Raw genomic sequence first — 15,443 nt, forward strand, 5'->3', positions numbered from 1 at the left:
TAACAAAACGATAGTTGAAATAACACACATAACTTAACCACACCACACATCACTGTTTCTCTTTCTTTTTTTTAAACTTGAGCATAACAGAATATAATAATAAAATAGCAATAACACGGTACAGTAATACAACACAAGAAATGTCCTCCTTCGTTCTTTACTTACTCACTACCATCAAGAAAATAGTCCTCTATTCACTTGGGTGGTTTCCTTGTTCTACCACATTCATTCCTACCCATATCAGATAAACCATACAATCTCCTGTGTAACTGTTTCCACGTGTATCTCATTGGTAATCCCACCACACTGTGATATTACATCCTCAGAAATATGATCGTCAGAGCTTACAGAATCTTCATTTACGTCAGTTTTGGTACCCATTTCGCAGAACTCATTTTAGTCATCCAACCACTTAAAATATCTGGCACCCTCAATCTCATTATGGTCTTTCCACTCTTTAATGTTGCTCAATGCCATCCGTCTAAGATTATAAACAGTGCCATTACTTAACCAGACGGCATTGTACAACACTTCAACAAACTCCTCAGTGTCACAGACTTTGCTGCCCCTTAGTTGTGAAACCAGGTTTATTAATGCAGACCCAATCACCAAAACAAACAGATACAGGTTTCGTACTGTTTTTAGTATTGTAATATTTGCTCTTCAAATGCCCCTTAGCTATGGTATTTCTGACATCCTCTACTGACCATGGCTCTCCACACAAGTGCAAAATAATCAACCTGGCTTTTAATTGGTACTCAGACTCCTGCCCCTTATAATCAAGGGTGACAACCCGGTGGTCTCATTCTTAGTGACTCTGTAGGCAAATACTACTTTCATCACTTATACCTCCCAGGCTTTATTGTTTACAAAAGCTGCCTGGATCATACCCATAAGCACACGGTTGAACCTCTCAACCATTCTGTTGCCGCTAGGATTCTATACAGAGGTACTTTTTAATCTTATTTCCACTTTCTCACAATACTGTGTAAAAGCATAAGATTTAAACTGTACCCCATTATCGCCTAACACAGTAGAAGGAATCCCTTCTGAACTAAAATCATGATCCATGAAAATCAAAATTGCTTTGGAATCAGCATTCTGCACCACCTTGATCACAGGCCACTTAGAGAACAAATCCATAATCATGATAATGTACTCTTGCAGTGGCCCCACTGGCCCCATTATATCAATAGCGATAGACTCCAAAGTATTCTTTGGGCCAAAGTTAATGCTCATAGGGGCCTGAGAGTCTGAAGAGACTTGTCTGCTCTAGAGAATTCCATGCATTTTCTGACCAAACACTCTATATCTGAATCAACACCTGGCCACCAGGACAATTTCTTGACTACGGCTTTAGTCCGATTTATGCGAAAATTGCCTTCATGGTAAAACAAGAAAGTATGCTGTTCCTATGGGGGAGAGGAGAAAGAAGCGGAGGGGGGAAGATGGGAAGAAAAACTAGGGTGACAGGCAAGGAATGTTGTGTTAGTTACAAACAGGTGCTGCATAAGACAGTGTGTGATTGCACAGGGATAGCTCCAATAAGGAGCAAGGGCCCTCACACACCCGAGGGGTCTCATGCTTCACCATAGGGCAGCACCTTGTTGGGCCGACGCTGCAATGCCTAACAGGGTCCACAGGAGAGCTCTTTGCCGGAGGTCTTCTCGGTTTGCCGTCATGAAGCTTAAAGATGTCGAAGAGGGAGCATATGTGTAGTGAGTAGAAGTGGGATGGTGTGCGTGTGGTTAAAAATAGCTACAGGATTCTCCAATGATAGTTTATTCCTGGAGTACCTTTGCCATGAGTAAAAACACTGACTAGAAAGTCGTGGCCTGGAGATTGAAAATTAAACCTGCTTCAGTTTTTGAATGAGTGAGTTGTACAGGGGGTTGACATGTTTCATGCCCTATTCAGTCTGTGTGGATCTAGGCATTTCTTAGGGACCTAAGTATACTCATCTACTCTTAGGGTCGCCGTGTATCGGGTTTGAAAAGAAGTCACGTCCCCTTAAGTCAGGACTCAACAGTAGCCCTAGTGTGTGGTGAAAACTAGAGGTAGATTATACCTTCTGGAAAAGGGGGCACCTTAATGGGGAAGGGTTCTGCCCCATCTGAGACATGCCAGGCTGCTCGGTGGCATTGCGAGAGAGACCAAGCTTAGTCTGAATGGCTCCTAACACAGAACCTTCCCATGGCTGGCCGGCCGTGACATAGCATCAAAATGTTATTATAAAGGCTGGGAGGAGAAGATAATACAGAACAAATTTCCCAGAATGATCTGATAGCATCTGCTAAAAATCTTTTATTACGCCACACACCCACAATGAATTTAACCACTTCTTGTAGTATTGCATCACTTTTATGCTCCTGTTCCCAATCTTCTTTTCTCACAGCAGGCAACCCATACATGCCATATGAAATCTGTTCCACTTTTCATCTTCACACACCTCAAGCTGCATTTGAATCCTGGAATGAAAATACCCAACCACATTTTCTTTCCCAGGAATGTACACAATTTAATAAATGAAATCTTGCATGCGTATGGAAGTCCTAGAAATTGTGGAAAAGTAAATTCTGCCATGTTCTGTGTCCCTACGTGTCATCCATCATATGTTATGTGTGCATGATTAATATGCATATGCATTCCCCATGTTCGATTCAAGACACAATTATAGTTGTGTCCACCTCTAGTATGCCAGTTTCCAGTTCTCGTGAATACTACGAATATCAGGTCTATGTAAAGCTACGTTGCCACGTTTCTCAGTGTGCACGTTATTCCATTGTAAAGTCCCCGTTTCTAGGCCTCAAAAGGGCCCGGACACCAGATTCAGCTCCTGTCTCCTGAACCCTCGCTGAGGAGCCATCCAGCCCCCAACTGTATCCTCGACCCTTCACTTACTTCCTGCCTTGCAGTGCCCGGTTCAGCCTGGCTCTGCCTCTGAGCCTGCCAAGAGTATGTTATGGTTACAGTTATCAGTTCAGTCCTCCTTCTCTGCATTCCTAAAGCTACTGAATCGCATCAATAGTTTCCGTCATTGTCTAGCCTTCACGTCTCCACGTTAGAGAAATACTGCATTTAACGGTCATTCAATATTCTTCATCACGCACTACATGTAGAATAATGCATGGTCCAGTCTTAGAATCAAGTTAGCCTTTCCCCTCCTGACTTCTAGTTTATATCAACATGTTCTCTAAACATCAGATACTAGATACTGTTTAGGTACATGTCGCCCTGACTCTCCAGACTTCAGTCTCTGCTCCTAGCACAGAGTTCATAGCCCCCAGTTTCTCCTAGTAACACGTCATTGCCAGTTTGCGCGCACCATCAGGTTAGAGGTCCCGGCTCCTCAGGTAGCCCCCTCCATGGTTTCCGCCCCATTCATGACATATTCTGTTACGTTTACATCACATGTCTATGTATACGCCCTGTTACACCTCTTTTCACCCTTATCTTTCGCGACTGCTACGCGTCATGCCTTCTGCTCCACCCACTGCTACGCCTATTGCAATGTAATGCTATGTGTTTGCGTTATGTATATATGCTCATGCACTGTTATTAAAAAGTCATCCTTTCCCTTGTCCCGATCCTGACACCAGCAGCGCTGTTGGGCCCTGCCATCCTATTCCCATGCAGGTTGTCCTGTTCCTGTCCTTTATGCTGTAATAAACCTGCGAAACTCCTACTACCTCGAATTTTGACTCTTATTTATTGAGCTATCTGTTATTCATTTATACATTCAAAAATAGGGTATTATTTATTTATTTACCACATAATGGCGCCCGAATAGGGACTTGCCCTTTCCCCACGCGTCGGTGAAGCCACGCCGACCCCCTGACCCTCTGCAGTCGTGACGGAACTCTTCTGCGCACCGGCAGATATTTCTGCTTCAAGTATCCCTCAGGCCCACGGAGGAGACGGAGGAGGCGGTCCAGCATCCAAACGAGACGGTGGAGGAACGCGGCGAGTCCCGACCAGAGCCCAAGCCGAGAGTTCAAGGTCCGAGGTATCCGGAGGCCCACCCGTAACAGAAGTCCGAAGTTCGTCCGTCCGGTATCGAAGCAGTCCAGTCCAGTCCGAGGCCTTCCGTTCTTGCTGCCCGGTGAGTACCATTACTGGGGTAGTATCTAGACAGGGTCAATCTAATTGACTCTGGTCCGTGGGTTGGTGGTACACAGACCCACAAACGAAGTGTCCACTTCGGTGGATGCGGGTCCTGACGTGTCTCTTTATGAGACCGGTAAGTTTCGTACTGTTTCAGCAGTGCATCTAGTTCCTGTTCTAGTCAGTTCTGTTCTCGAGAAAATTCATGTATTCTGTGTTCCGTATTCCAGGTAGTATTCTGTTCGAACTGTTATTTTTAAATGTTCTTCATGTATTTTAATGTCGTGGTATGAATGGGGAATAAGTATCGTGTTTATTGTGTATTGTATTGTGTCTAGATTATAGTTCAGTCATGCCGCTCTTTTCGAAATTACGTCAGTTAAAAACCAGAAAGGGTCTGCTGGAAGCAGCAGTTCCAGTTCCGCCTAGGGACAGTCCAGGTCATTTTATGTATCAGAAGCATGGCATAAGCGCCGTACTGTATCTAGATTTATGGGTAGAGTATACCAAACAGTTAGAAGAAAAGTATAGATGGCCCGTATCGGGTACATGGGATGCCGAATGCATCATGCGAGTAGAAGAAGCATTATGGAAAAAGAAAGCCAGACAGTCACAGAAAGATGCCATCGAGTTATGGCGCAAAGAAGCTCATAAAAGAACTGAAAAGGAAATCAGAAAGTCAGAATTAAGTAGAGAATCCTTAGAACGAGCACAAGAAAAAGAACTAATCGAGATAGGTGAACAAGTCAAAGCCGAACAGTCAGACAGACAGAGGCATGCCCTTATTAGGGGTATGTATCCTCTCTTTGCCGAGGGCTTGCCAAAAGCGACCCCAGAGGCATCCAGTAATTTCCCGCCACCATTAGTTCCGACCAAGCTACGTCACAAACAGACCGCAGCTGATATTTTTATTTCGTCCTATTTGGACGACACAGTCCCAGAATATGCAAATCCTGTTCGCGCTCCGCCAGTCCCTGTAAATCAGGCACTTCCCGCTCCTCCAGACACCGGAGTACCTGTTACGGTACCCCCGGTCCAGCCCACCATACAAGTCCAGCCTACATTTCCATTTCCCACTCTGCCAGGACGAAGAGCCTCAGTAGACGACTCTAGTTTAGGGGCCGCAGGGGGAGGTACTCCTCAAACCCCGCCGCCACACAAGCGTTTAACGACAGCCGAATTACATGCACAAGCGTCACAGCGTACGCCCAGACATCAGACTGTAGCAGAAATAAGAAAATCCCTTGCCGAATGCGCCTATGATCCAGTCCCAGGCGAGGATAATATGGTTTTATATTCATTCCGCGTAAGAAAGGTGGCCGAGTATCTAGTCACCTTACCGAATATGAAAGAAGATCTAGACAGAATATATCGTTTCATCCGTACAGGGGATGATCCAGAAAGTATTAGTGATGTCATGTCCCAAAGGAAAGCTGAGACCCAGCTCATGATATTAAAGTTTCTGATTAATTGTCTAATAAGAGAACAAGATTACCCGTCCAAAAATCAGGCCGAAATGAAAGCCCTGATGAAGTGGAGCAATAGTATAGCCGAGGGTAAGCACAAGACCGTCGGTGCTATGGAGAGTATGTACAAGAAAATCCGTAAAGAAATAATAAAATTACACGAACAGCGTAAAGCAGCACAAGTAAGCGAGAAAGAAAGTAACTCTGATACTGAAGAGGTAGAAGACGAGAATCCCGACAGAATAGCGTATGTAGGAAAATCCAGATTTCCAGATCGCCATTTACGCCTAGAACACAAGTCTATTTTTCATTCTCCAGCACCAGAACAAGGTTCACTAGAACAAGTGTTTCAAGCTACCGATCACATCCTGAAATCACGAATCGGTTACAGTGAGTTAAGTACCATGCATGAACAAGAACTAGCCCGATCAGCAGTCCGATGGATTACTGATTCTACCACTTTTCCAGACGAAATAGTGGCACAAATGTTTCTGAAACTGCCCCCAGCCGAGCAACGACTGGTGGGTATGTATATGATCCAGCACCTCATTACATTGTATGAGGGTCAACACTCTGATCCAGGCCCGTTACATGATATCCTGAACGAGTTACTCCAGTATAGATGGAAAGGTCTAGGTACCGATTTAATTAGTGTCATTCTAGAACAGCGTCACAAATATAGAACGTTTCTGAACCCGCATTTTGTTCATGTCTCACCCCCAGAAGGTAAACCATTTTACATGGAGAGACAGAATCCGTTACGAGAAGTCCACCCAGTTAGAGGAACGGGTGGCGAACTAGAACGAGTGTTTGTTTACACTCCGATTACAAAGATGGAACTCCTCGAGATGAAGAAATTAATTCCCTGTCATGACAAAGATCCAGCAGGGTTCCATAGAGAATTAAAAGACATGCTCCGTATGGGAGAATACACGTATCCAGATATAATTAAAATGTTAAAGGTTCTGCTGCCCGCAGGGGTGTATGAAAAGCTCAAGGAAAAAGAATGGGAGGTGGGAGAGAAAAAGATCGATTGGGCAGTTCTAGAAGCTGAAGATAAGGCACGAGTACCAGGTACCGGTCTCGGGGATAAATGTAAAGAATTACCTGAATTATTAATACAAGTTTTACCCAGATTATTGACAACTAGAAAAGAAGACTGGGATGCAATCTCAGCCTGTAAACAGAAACAAGACGAAGATATTAGTGATTTTTATTCTAGATTCGAGAAATGTTTTAGCATCAACAGTGGCCTCAAGACAAGTAGTGAGTCATACCCTCACCTTTTTGTTACTAAATTAGTCGAGAATTCAAGTCCACCAATTAAAAATCGAGTTTTGAAAGTCGAAAGTACCTGGCAAGCTAATACCCCGTCCCAGATGTTGCAGATGCTCCAATACCACCAGAATAGAATCAGAGAAGAGCAAGAACACGAGAGAAAACGTATGAAAGACACGGAAATGAAAGTACTAGTTGCACAATCTGTTCCTCAAGACAGTCAGAAGAGGGGTCCAAATCAAGCCAGTCATCCTGCAGCTCCCGTTAAAGGGAACTGCAATTATTGTAAACAACCAGGTCATTTTATAAATGAGTGTGCAGTTCTGAAACACAACATAGCTACTGGTAAGACTAAAGAAAGACCACGTCCGCCTAGACAAGAACAAGTTTCACAGATTCCTCAGCCACAGAATGCACCACGGACAGTTACAGCACCGCAGCCTATTGCTGCAACACAGCACGTCACACAGCAGATGTACCAGTATGCACAGTCTGAGTATCCAGAGTACCAACAGTATTCATGAAACAGCCTAGAGAGGGAGGTAGGCTTGCCTCTCATCGAGATACCTGTAGATCAAGAAGGTCCCTATGTTCACAGTCAAGTATTAGGGAAAGACAGAAAGTTTTTGATTGATACAGGGGCAAGTAGGACCACAATTAGTCACGCCGAAGTTCCAGGGGCTCCGCTCTCAGGCTCAAGAAATGTTTCCCTTGGATTTTCAGGAAAGCCTATCGTAAATGAGATCTCAAAGCCAGTTTCTCTAGAAGTAGGTCCATTGTCCCGTACTACTGATCTGTTACTTACTAAGTCATGTCCAGAAAATCTGTTAGGTATTAAAACACTGAAAGAGTTAGGTGCAGTTATATGCTGTTCCCCAGAGGGAATACGATTGTTCCTACGTGACTTTAAGGGTCACTATGTATTACGAGATTTTGATTCAAGACTGTCTAATGTTCCACAGCATCTATGGGCGCAAGGTCCAACTGATGTTGGTTATATGCAAATCACACCCTATCGTGTGACTCTCAAGCCAGGTGTAGTGTTACCACGAATCAGACAGTACAGATTGCCACCTGAGGCTGTAGCAGCCTTATCCAAAATTATTGACGAGCTCATGGCTCAAGGAGTGGTTGTAGAAACTGACTCCAATATATGTAATTCTCCGATCATTCCAGTCATGAAACGTACTGATCCAAATGCACCCCCAGTATATCGATTAGTGATTGACCTACGAGAACTTAATAAATGTATTATTCCTCAGTACCCAGTTGTCCCAGACATCTCTTCCCTATTAACGGCCATTGATTCCGAAGCCACGTTCTTCACTGTCATAGACCTCAAGAACGCGTTTTTCAGTGTCCCTATTCATCCAGACAGCCAGTTCCTTTTCGGATTTTGTTTAAATGGAAGGAGCTATATGTTTACACGAGCTCCTCAAGGTTTCACAGAAAGTCCTAGTATTTACAGTCAAGCACTCAAGAGACAACTAGACAACATTCACATGCCAACTGACACTGCCCTGCTCCAGTATGTCGATGATCTCCTGATCACAGCCCGTTCTGAACGTGCTTGCGAGCGAGCATCCCTTACAGTCTTGTATTTCCTAGCCGAGATGGGGCACAAGGTGTCCCCTTCTAAGCTTCAATTCTGTGTCCAGCAAGTGGTCTACTTAGGACACTTGCTGTCCAAGAGGGGTAGGCAGTTGACACCAGACCGTATCCAGTTAATAGCGAATCTTCCTCAGCCCAAGACCCAGAAGGAGGTACGTGCTTTTATTGGCCTTACTTCTTACTGCAGACAATGGATTCCCCAGTATGCATTTCTAGCCAAGCCACTGATACAGTTAACGACACAGGAGGCAGCCGTACCGACTGTCCTCCCTTGGACATCTGAACATACACTTAGTTTCAATGAGTTAAAGAAAGCCCTATGCCAAGCTCCAGTTCTAGCGATACCGAACTACAGTAAGCCTTTTACACTTTTTGTCACTGAACGGGAAGGTACAGCATTATCTGTTCTCACACAAGACCAAGCAGGACAATACAAGCCCTGTGCTTATTTTTCGAGCACATTAGATCCTGTAGCCCAGGCTCTGCCTGCGTGCCTCAAGTCAGTTGCAGCCGCAGCCCTAGCTATCAGACAAAGTGATTCCATAGTCTTAGGACATACCTTGACAGTACAAGTTCCACATTCCGTGGAAGTTCTTTTAAACCGAACACAAACTCAGCACTTGACAATTGCACGTTTAACAGGTTATGAATTGACACTGTTCCAGCCACACATAGAAATCAGATGCTGCAACATCCTGAATCCTGCTACACTGTTACCATCAGTTACTTCGAATTCTGCCACACATGACTGTGTGGAAGTAGTTAACATTACGACAAAGCCAAGACAAGATCTGACAGATACTCCGTTACCAGATCCCGACCTGACACTTTATGTGGATGGTTCATGCATGAGAACTAGTACAGGAGAACTAGTCGCCGCGTATGCAGTGACTACTGACACCGAAGTTATTGAAACACACCGTATTGACACCCTGTCCGCTCAAGCAGCAGAGCTAGTTGCTCTGACACAAGCCTGCATACACGCCAAGAACTTGAAAGTTAATGTTTACACAGATTCACGCTACGCGTTTGGAGTTGTACACGACTTCGGAGTGCTCTGGCAGGAGAGAGGTTTCATGACTTCTCATGGAACCAAGATTCAGCATGGTCTCCTTATTCAAGCTCTGTTAGATGCCATACATTTACCGACATCTATCGCTATCATGAAGTGCAAAGCACATACGAAAGTTACTGACACCATTTCTCAAGGTAACGATCTAGCAGATCGCACAGCCAAGCTTACAGCACAGACTCTAGACATTCCAGTTAACATGACACACACTCCAGATCCGATTACATGCATGACAGTTAAGGACCCTACACAAGATGTCATAGATATCCAGTTACATGCTACTCCCGAAGAAATCAAGAAATGGTCCGAACAAGGAGGGGTCCAGACAGATCAAGGATGGTTAACGAAGGGTAGAGCCACCTGGTTTCTCCCCGACTCTATGGTTCAAGTCATTATTAATACCGCACATAGTCCAGCACATTTAGGAGAAAAAGCTATGTTAGACAGTATCCAGAACATTTGGTTCAACAAGCATTTACGAGCTGCAGCCAAGCAGAAAGTCCGTACCTGTATGATATGTTGTCAGTTTAATCCAGGTAAAAGTGTCCCGGTGGAACAAGGTGGATTCCAGCCCCCTGACCACCCTTTTGAAGTCCTCCAGATGGATTATATTCAGATGGAGCGATGTCGAGGTTTCAAGTATGTCCTTGTAGTTGTATGCGCTTTGTCCAGGTGGACAGAAGCATATCCAGTCCCAGATTACACAGCCGCGACCACTGCTAAGCAGTTGGTTCGTGAGTTCTTCCCCCGTTATGGACTCCCTAGAGTCGTATATTCTGACAACGGCCAGCCATTCTCATCTGAGTTGATGAAACATGTTTCCCTTTTGTTGGGGTACCAGTGGAAGTTCCATTGTGTACGCCATCCTGAAGCAGCCGGTCTCGTAGAGTGACATAATCAGACTCTGAAAATCCGCATCGCCAAAGTATGCAAAGAAAAAGGTGTGGACTGGCTAGTAGCTCTGCCAGTCGCCTTATTTTATATGCGCATGGTCGCACATTCCAGATCAGGTCTGTCCCCGTATGAGGTCGTTTTCGGCCGCCCCCCTAACATGTGGGGTACTCCTAGACTCCGAAGTATTACCGATGTTTCAAGTAATATGCTGACAGATTACCTAGCTTCCTTGATGTCTGCCCTCAACTCATGTCGTTCACAGGTTGCCGCCGCATTTCCAGACAATACCGAGGTGGCACCGCATGAAATCGTTCCAGGATCCATGGTGTTGGTGAGGAATTTTGACAGATCAAGTCCGCTGGAGCCTCGCTGGAAAGAGCCCCGACAGGTCCTCCTCACCACCCGTACAGCCGTGAAGTAGGAAGGTCGCAAAGGCTGGGTGCACCTTTCTCATGTAAAACAGTTTAATGGACTGAAATCCGTCCCAAAGAACATTTCCCAGGATTTGAAGGATTGCCAAAGCATTGTTCTCAAGGACTGTCCCGCAAATGACAATGTTACTACACCCCCCCTGTTAGAGAAAACTCCGCAACAGGAGTATAAACTCAAGTTAAGGTCTAGTAAAATAAGTCAGTCAGTTTGATTGTCTAAGTCCTCCCCTAGGTGAAACGGTTAGACTGTTTCTGACATGTATAAAATAGACCCCCATAGTGAGAGAGTTAGCCAAAACTCAATCCGATGTATAATTTTTCTATGTTTCATATTATTTCTCAGTATTATGATTTCCTGCACCAGTTATGCATTTTACCTGTACTTTTCAGTTTCTCATGTAAATATGTCTGCTAATGCTACAGTAGAGCACACGTTTAGTGATCTGCCTCCTCATGAACTCTCTTACCGCCTCGCTATGCGAAATAATTCCTTTATCCGCATGTTACATTACTCACACCAGACCAGCAATGCCACTAATTGTTGGGTGTGTGGTCGACTCCCCCCTTTCCAGACACCGAAGGGAGTTCTGCCACTTTTTTCCTTATCCATTTTCACATAATGGTTCGTGTGGAGCATGGTCCACGTTAACGTCATCCTCAACAGATATGTCTTTTCTTAACAGTACATGTTTCCCAGACAAGCAAGGTCTCCCCCACAGAACCGGGTTAGATCTAGAAAATGAAGTGTATAATTTAGGTAACTATTCTTCGAATTTCATGGTCCTGAATGTTCAGTCTGATTCCACTCCAGACTTATCTGCTATTTCGGTACTGCCAGTCAGAGGTGAATTATGTGTCCGGAATAATGGTTCCGTACATGTAGGACATAGTGATTGTACTACTATTGTCAAGTATAGTGACAGTGGGAAATCTATCTTCAAAGCTTCACGTCATTCTTATTTTATTTGTGGTCAAACTGCATATGTTCGTCTGCCCCTCGATTGGGAGGGAACCTGTTACATTGCCTTCCTACTGCCACCAGTTTTCCTAGCCCCATCTGATTATCACAGAAACACACATCTAGTACACATTAGACATAGAAGGGAGTCCCCAATTGTCGATTATACTGAAACTGCTCTAGAACAGTATACAGATTTCAACAGAGGTTTCTTTTTCTTTATAGGACCTATCCAGAATAGTAAGCTAATCCGTAGGTTAACCAGAACCCTTGAAGCTGTAGTAAATGAGACTGCCTCTGCTCTAGGTAATTTAACTGAAGAGCAATCTGCTATGAGATTTGTCGTTTTACAGAATCGTCTCGTCCTTGACGTCATACTGGCCGATAGGGGCGGGGCCTGTAGAGTCATCGGATCTAGTTGCTGCATTTTCATTCCAAATAACGCACCGTCTGTTTATTCAGCTATAACCAGACTCCATAAAATTGCCCATCTGTTACACCAAGATCCAGGCACCTGGACATGGTCCGGTTGGTTCTGGAATATAATTTCCGCCTGGGGATGGAAAGTCTTGTCCTTTCTAGGTATTGCAGTAGCGATCATATTCAGCTGCTGCCTCTGTATACAATGTGGCCCTGCGATTTGCGGCATTTGTGCTACCTCTTGTATTCCTAGTCCCAAGCCCCGTTCTAAATCCCGTTCCAGGATAATTCGAGACGAGCAAATGATACTGTATGAAATGATAGATGGTATCATGAATATTGATGTTTCCTGATGGAAACGTAGTGACAAGGAGGGAATGTGGAAAAGTAAATTCTGCCATGTTCTGTGTCCCTACGTGTCATCCATCATATGTTATGTGTGCATGATTAATATGCATATGCATTCCCCATGTTCGATTCAAGACACAATTATAGTTGTGTCCACCTCTAGTATGCCAGTTTCCAGTTCTCGTGAATACTACGAATATCAGGTCTATGTAAAGCTACGTTGCCACGTTTCTCAGTGTGCACGTTATTCCATTGTAAAGTCCCCGTTTCTAGGCCTCAAAAGGGCCCGGACACCAGATTCAGCTCCTGTCTCCTGAACCCTCGCTGAGGAGCCATCCAGCCCCCACCTGTATCCTCGACCCTTCACTTACTTCCTGCCTTGCAGTGCCCGGTTCAGCCTGGCTCTGCCTCTGAGCCTGCCAAGAGTATGTTATGGTTACAGTTATCAGTTCAGTCCTCCTTCTCTGCATTCCTAAAGCTACTGAATCGCATCAATAGTTTCCGTCATTGTCTAGCCTTCACGTCTCCACGTTAGAGAAATACTGCATTTAACGGTCATTCAATATTCTTCATCACGCACTACATGTAGAATAATGCATGGTCCAGTCTTAGAATCAAGTTAGCCTTTCCCCTCCTGACTTCTAGTTTATATCAACATGTTCTCTAAACATCAGATACTAGATACTGTTTAGGTACATGTCGCCCTGACTCTCCAGACTTCAGTCTCTGCTCCTAGCACAGAGTTCATAGCCCCCAGTTTCTCCTAGTAACACGTCATTGCCAGTTTGCGCGCACCATCAGGTTAGAGGTCCCGGCTCCTCAGGTAGCCCCCTCCATGGTTTCCGCCCCATTCATGACATATTCTGTTACGTTTACATCACATGTCTATGTATACGCCCTGTTACACCTCTTTTCACCCTTATCTTTCGCGACTGCTACGCGTCATGCCTTCTGCTCCACCCACTGCTACGCCTATTGCAATGTAATGCTATGTGTTTGCGTTATGTATATATGCTCATGCACTGTTATTAAAAAGTCATCCTTTCCCTTGTCCCGATCCTGACACCAGCAGCGCTGTTGGGCCCTGCCATCCTATTCCCATGCAGGTTGTCCTGTTCCTGTCCTTTATGCTGTAATAAACCTGCGAAACTCCTACTACCTCGAATTTTGACTCTTATTTATTGAGCTATCTGTTATTCATTTATACATTCAAAAATAGGGTATTATTTATTTATTTACCACAAAATCCTAACAGAAGCATTGGTGGTACTCTCCATTGCCAATAATTTCACCAAGGGTTTATGGTAAGAACGAATGGCTATGGCCTTCCCCATACAAATGCGCTGAAATGCTCCAGTGACCATGCACAGGCCAGCGCCTCTTTCTCAATGGTCGGATATTTCTCTTCTGTGGGTGTTAATGACCTAGATGCAAAAGCTATAACACCCTCTACACCTCTTTCATTTACCTGACTCAATGTGGCTCCCAGACCTTTGTTGCTTGCATCAGTTGTGATTCTACAATCATCATTAGGGTCAAAACGTAAAAGTCTGGTAGCCTCAGTTATACCTTCTTTAATACTTTCAAAGTCATTTTCGTATTGTGATCAAACAAATGTTGTGCCTTACTTAAGAAGTTGCCAGATGAAGAAACACTTCTCTGCAAACTTGGGCATACATTTTGCACACTATTTGGCCAGGCCCAAAAATGACCGAACATCGTCCTTACTTTTTGGTATGGGGGCATTTTTAATGCCCTGAGCCAAGGTAGGTTTAGGCTTCACCCCAAGTTCATCAATGACATGGCCAAGGTGGAGAAGTGTGGCTCAATGGTTAGAGCAACAGACCCTGATGCAGAGGTCTGGCCCGGGACCAGGGTTCAATTCCCGCCTCGGCGGCTCTTGGACTCAATTTCCCCGGACCTGATCATTCTCGCCTCAGTGCCTAGTCTAATCATGGGTCCCACTCTGTGACTCTGGGCAATAGCTTGCTTAATCTCCACAACGGCCTCAGCAGCGCTTGGATGCCTGGCTTCACCTTGGGGGTGCCCAGGAGTGGACATTTCACAGGAAAGCCAGGATGGGTTCCACAGCGGTATGAATACAGCGCTACGAGACCTCTGGGTAGAAGTGCGCTATATAAATACAAACACATTTACATTTACAAGGTACATTACACTTTTCTCCGTAAACCCTTTGAATCAAGAATGGAAAGTACCCTGTCCAGTTTTTAATCATGTTCGTGTCTATTCCTACCAAAGAAAGCAAACACAAGGAGATGATGGACAGAGGGCTGAAACTTTTCAGACACTCACCCCCAGTCACAGATCTGGGTTGAATCCATCATCGTTCTTTAGCTCACTTTGCCACCTCAGTTCAGACTGAGCTATATGCAAATTAGTCTGACCCTGTGTCTCATGGGAACAGTCCAGCCTGAACAGTCAAGCCAGGTCTTCCCTGAACCAGAAAAAAGCATCCTGGGACCGATTTTGGGGCAACGCCCCTCTGGCAAAGTGAGCAAGGGAAGAAATGGCTTGGCAGTTTGGACTGGAATGTTCCACTGAGACGCAGGGTCAAGACTGATTTGCATATAGCTGGGTCTGAACTGGGGTGGCGGACTGAGCTAAAAAACAATGATGGATTCAACCCAGATCTGTGACTGGGGGTGAGTGTCTGAATTTTTGAGCGCCGTCCATCATCTACTTGTGTTTGCTTTGTTCGCCATAAGTTGGCAGGGTATGCCCAGACATGGGTCCCTTGCTCACTTTGCCACTGGATTCATGCTAGCCTGGCTCATGAGGGCTGTTAGCTAGAAACGGGCCCCAGGATGATTGTGTCCGGCCCAGGGAAGACATGGCTTGGT

The sequence above is a fragment of the Lissotriton helveticus genome, chromosome 8 (assembly GCF_964261635.1).
Source record: "Lissotriton helveticus chromosome 8, aLisHel1.1, whole genome shotgun sequence".
In the NCBI taxonomy this organism is placed as follows: Eukaryota; Metazoa; Chordata; class Amphibia; order Caudata; family Salamandridae; genus Lissotriton; species Lissotriton helveticus.